The sequence below is a fragment of the Balaenoptera acutorostrata genome, chromosome 9 (genome assembly GCF_949987535.1).
Source record: "Balaenoptera acutorostrata chromosome 9, mBalAcu1.1, whole genome shotgun sequence".
NCBI lineage: Eukaryota > Metazoa > Chordata > Mammalia > Artiodactyla > Balaenopteridae > Balaenoptera > Balaenoptera acutorostrata.
In genome coordinates this window covers 12,196,192-12,201,677 of record NC_080072.1, presented here as the reverse complement: position 1 = coordinate 12,201,677, position 5,486 = coordinate 12,196,192, and the positions used below count along the sequence as shown (strand labels likewise).

General features: G+C 42.0%; 1 pseudogene; it reads left to right on the top strand.

The window, feature by feature from the left end:
* The first annotated feature begins 353 nt into the window (after window positions 1-353).
* Window positions 354-1,308, top strand: LOC103004679 (olfactory receptor 9Q2-like; annotated as a pseudogene).
* The last annotated feature ends 4,178 nt before the right edge of the window (window positions 1,309-5,486 follow it).

Genomic DNA, 5,486 nt, shown 5'->3' with positions numbered 1-5,486 from the left:
TGTGTTGGTTTCTAAAATAAATAAATAAATCAATAAATAAAGAGAAAACAAAAGAACAGAAAACCTAAGAACTTTAAGTTCCCGAGGAGGATCAATACCACAAAATAAGAACAAGGGGAGAGAAGAGAAAAACAAGATATTGAGAGAGACTAGCTACAGTTTTGCCTAAGGGTACCCGGACTAAATTGTGGGAGAAATTGTGTTCGGTTTCCATGGTAAAACAAGTAAAGTATCCTTATTAAATTGTCATAATGAAATTATTGGTTAAAAATATAAAATGACTTGAACTTGTCTTCAGGGATCCGGGTATCGGACGCTTTTGTCTTAGCTTTCACAGGTCAACCGCTGAATGGATGGCTGGGAGGAATTACACTGTAGTGACAGAGTTCTTCCTTACTGTGTTCGCTGAACATACCGTGGGGGGGCGGTCTCCTCTCCTTCTGGTCTTTTTGGGTTTCTATATACTCACTCTGCTGGGGAACTCGGGAATGATCTTCCTGACCCGCAAAGATCGCCGGCTCCACACCCCCATGTACTTCTTCCTCAGCCACCTTTCCTTCGGGGACGTCGGCTAGACCTCCGTCATCGTCCCCCAGATGCTGGCAGCGCTGCTGGAACACGGCAGAGTCATCTCCAAAGCGCGCTCTGCCGCCCACTTCTTCCTTTTCACCTTCCTTGCTTCCATTGACTGCTGCCTCTTGGCGATCATGGCCTATGACCGCTACGTGGCCATGTGCCGACCGCTGCTTTAGGTCACCATCATGACCGAGAAGGCCCGCTTGGGTTTGGTAGCTGGGGCTTATGTTGCTGGCTTTTCCAGCGCCTTTATTCACCGCCTTCACGGTCACCGCCTTCACTCTCTTCTTTTGTGGAAACAACGAGATCAACTTTATTTTCTGTGACCTACCCCCTCTGTTAAAACTCGCTGGTGAGGAAAGCTACACCCAGGAGGTGGTGATTATTGTGTTCGCCGTTTTTGTCATGCCTGCTTGTATATCGGTCATCTTGGTTTCCTACCTGTTCGTCATCGTGGCCATCATGCAGGTCTGCTCTGCCTGGGGCGAGGCCAAGACCTTCTCTACCTGCACCTCCCACCTCACTGCTGTTACTCTCTTCTTTGGGACCCTCATCTTTATGTACCTGTGAGATAATTCGGGCCAGTCCTTGGAGGCAGACCAAGTGGTGTCCGTGCTCTACACAGTGGTGACCCCAATGTTGAACCCCCTCATCTACAGCCTGAGGAATAAGGAGGTCAAGGAGTCTGTTGTGAAATCCCTGAGCCGATCAAAGACTTCTGGAAGGCCCTAGATGGACCCTCATCAAATATGTCATTCCTTAGTTTCTCCATCCTTTCTGTCTTTCCTCATATATCACCTACTTGGGAAGACTTTCCCAGAAAACCTTATTAATATTGCACCTAAACTTCCCACCTCCACTTTCTGATTTACTATATCATGTAATACTTGTCATGATCTGATATACTATGTTTTACATATCTGATATTATCTAGTCCTCACAACTAGAAAGTAAACTACATGAAAGGAAGCACTTTTATCTGTGAGATTCATTTCTGTACACCCAGTGCTTAACAAAGCACCTAACACGCAGAAGACTCTCAATAAATATTTGTTGAATGAATGAATGAAACTTAGGTTCCAGTGTCGACCTTTAAGTTCCAGCTTCTTCAGTCCTCAGTTTTCTTATCTGCCAAGTGAGTTCACCTAATTTATAGGACTATATTTTTGAGGATTCAGTGCATGAATGGGCAGGGACCATGTCGGTCTTATTCACTATCATCTGTGGAATGTAAGGCATTGCCTGGCACAGTTGAGTGAAACAAATCAAAAAGCTATCTACCAATGCACCTACTGTTTTGATCCAAAGGGATTTTCTGAATCCCATCGTTTATGTTTTCATTTTTTCTCTTCTTATTGTTTCTGTGGGTTCTGAATAATAATAACTTAATTAGTGATGATAATGACGATGATGACATATACATATAAGTGACATCATATAGTATTTGTTTTTCTCTGGCTGACTTATTTCACTTCCAATAAAAAGTTGAAGAGAAGCGATGAGAATGAAAATCCTTGTCCTGTTCTTGTCCTTAGGGGAAACTTTTCAGTCTCTCACCTTTCATTATGTAGATTTTTCACAGATGACTTTACCAGGTTAAGGGAGTTCCCTTTGATTCCTAGTTTGTTGAGCGTTTTTTTTTTTTTTTTTTCCTAAAATCTGGGATGAATAATGGGTTTTGTCCAAAATCAATTTCTGCATCCACTAGAATGATCACACAGTCTTATTTTTTGTTTATTAATATGGTGAACTACATTGACTGCTTTTGAAATGTTAAACAATTCTTGTGTTTCTAAGATAAACTGTACTTGATCACAGTGTAGTATTCTTTTTTTTATATATTATTCTTTTTATTTTTATTTTTTTAATATTATTATTGGAGTATAATTGCTTTACAATGGTGTGTTAGCTTATGCTTTATAACAAAGTGAATCAGTTATACATATACATATATCCCCATATCTCTTCCCTCTTGCGTCTCCCTCCCTCCCACCCTCCCTATCCCACCCTTCTAGCTGGTCACAAAGCACGGAGCTGATCTCCCTGTGCTATGCGACTGCTTCCCACTAGCTATCTATTTTACATTTGGTAGTGTATATATGGCCATATATACACTACCACTCTCTCACTTTGTCCCAGCTTACCCTTCCCCCTCCCCGTGTCTTCAAGTTCATTCTCTAGTAGGTCTGCGTCTTTATTCCCGTTTTGCCCCTAGGTTCTTCATGACTATTTCTTTTTTTTTTTTTAGGATTCCATATATATGTGTTAGCAAAAGGTATTTGTTTTTCTCTTTCTGATTTACTTCACTCTGTATGACAGACTCTAGGTCCATCCATCTCACTACAAATAACTCAATTTCATTTGTTTTTATGGCTGAGTAATATGCCATTGTATATATGTGCCACATCTTCTTTATCCATTCATCTGTCGATGGACACTTAGGTTGCTTCCATGTCCTGGCTATTGTATTTATTTATTTATTTATTTATTTATTTATTTATTTATTTAATGGCTGTGTTGGGTCTTCGCCTCTGTGCGAGGGCTTTCTCCAGTTGCGGCAAGCGGGAGCCACTCTTCATCGCGGTGCGTGGGCCTCTCACCATCGCGGCCTCTCTTGCTGCGGAGCACAGGCTCCAGACGCGCAGGCTCAGCAATTGTGGCTCACGGGCCCAGCTGCTCCGCAGCATGTGGGATCCTCCCAGACCAGGGCTCGAACCCGTGTTCCCCGCATTGGCAGGCAGATTCTCAACCACTGCGCCACCAGGGAAGCCCCTGGCTATTGTAAATAGAGCTGCAATGAACATTTTGGTACATGACTCTTTTTGATTTATGGTTTCTCAGGGTATATGTCCAGTAGTGGGATTGCTGAGTCGTGTGGTAGTTCTATTTTTAGTTTTTTAAGGAACCTCCATGCTGTTCTCCATAGTGGCTGTATCAATTTACATTCGACCTACAGTGCAAGAGGGTTCCCTTTTCTTCACACCATTTCCAGCATTTATTGTTTGTAGATTTTTAAATTATGGCCATTCTGACCGGTGTGAGGTGATAGAGATGGTAAACATTTTGAGAGTTCCTTCTCTGTTTCTCTCTAGTGCCTAGTGAGGGGAAGCACTCAGTAAATACCTTGAGAATTGAGTTTAATTCCTGCACTAGTGATTATGGCTCCAAAGAGTTGCCATCTCTAGTGGAAGGGGATAGGCTACAGCTTTCTGTACCGCTTGAATGAATGTCTGTGTTGGAAGGGAATCTGGGGACCCAGTAATTCAGCATTCAGGGCTCTTAGTTCCAAAATAAAGAAATAAACTCTGGATTTTTAATATTGAAAAGAAATATATTGAAATGTTATTGGGTGGTTCACAGATACACTGGGAAGGCTGGAAATATAGACTCTGAAATAGGAGAAAGGGAGGATGCATAGCCAGAGACAGAACTAAAATTAATAGACTCTCTCTTCTAATGATTGCCTGTGCCTCATAACATAGTACAGCCATTTCTCACCCAAAACAAGAACACTCACCCCCTCCTCAACAGGAAATGACTTAACCTATGGACTAACTGTATAAATATTCACGACTAATATTTTAAATAACTAGGTAATGGAGAAGAAACAAAAGGCAAGTTATTCTATCTGTCTATCTAATCACAGCTAGGAAAGAAATGTGGGTGGAACTGGAACCCTTGCTTCTACAATTTGTCCATGAGGCATATTTATGAGTTCCTACCTATACTACTGTTATGGTCTAAATGTTTGTGTCCCCTTAAAATCCATATGTTGAAACATGACCCCAGGTGATGGTATTAGGAGATACGGTCTTGGAAGGTGATTAGGTCATGGGAAAAGAGCCCTCATGAATGGGATCAGTGTCCTTATAAATGAGGCCCGAAAGAGCTCCCTTGCCCCTTCTGCTATGTGAGAATGCAGTGAGAAAATGGCAGTCTATGAGCCAGGAGGCACACTCTCACCAGACACTGAATTGCTAGTGTCTTGATCTTGGACTTCTAGCCTCCAGTACCGTAAACAATAAATTTCTGTTTATAAGCCACTCGATTTATGGTATTTTGTTATAGCAGCCCGAAGGGACAATGATAACTACTATCTTAGCACAGGTCTTCTTGTTTCTAGAGACTAAACAAGAATTAATGTCTTAACATTTGATTTAGAAGATGAAATCCCAGGGATGTAAGGAGGAGGACAATGGAGGCAACAGAGGCTAGGCTAGATGCAAAACAGTGCAATGAAATGCATCACTGCAAGGTTGATTGTTCCCAACAAGCACAGAAGAGACAGAGATTACTCATCAGATATATTCACCCAGCATGTCGGACTCCTCTGGCAGGAAAAATCATAGCTAGGAGGACCAGTCCAGGGAGAGAAAAAAGGGATATTTATATGTCCCATTCCTTTTCATCTCTTGCTTCCCATTAGCCAAGTTTCATCCATGAGGACTTGACCCTTTCGAACTTCCAGGTTGCATCATCGGGCCCCTTGGTGGCCACACAGGAAATCAGGAACCATATTCCACAATACGGCTATATCTGAATCCAGAAGATGAGGGAAACTTTGTGTGGGCAGGTTTGGCATATAGGTTTAATGTGGGTCTCAGCCAGCTGAGAGAGCTTGGAAAGAGGTAGCAGAGTTCCCGAGGTGAACTATGTCATTAGAAAGAAGAAGGTAATATAAGGTTTGTGTCCAATGCAATCCACCTCTTGTGCTACTCATATCTACTCATGCCCTCTCATTATTTCTAGAGTCTATAGTATAATTTTTGCAAGAGAATGAAAATACTCTGAGAAGGGAAGTACAAGTCCAGTCAGTCTAGAGCAGTTTCTCATCCTTTTATTCATTATTGCCCGAGAATCCCCTTAAGGAGGCTTATAGATCTTTTATCCTCAATTCTCTCCACCTCCCG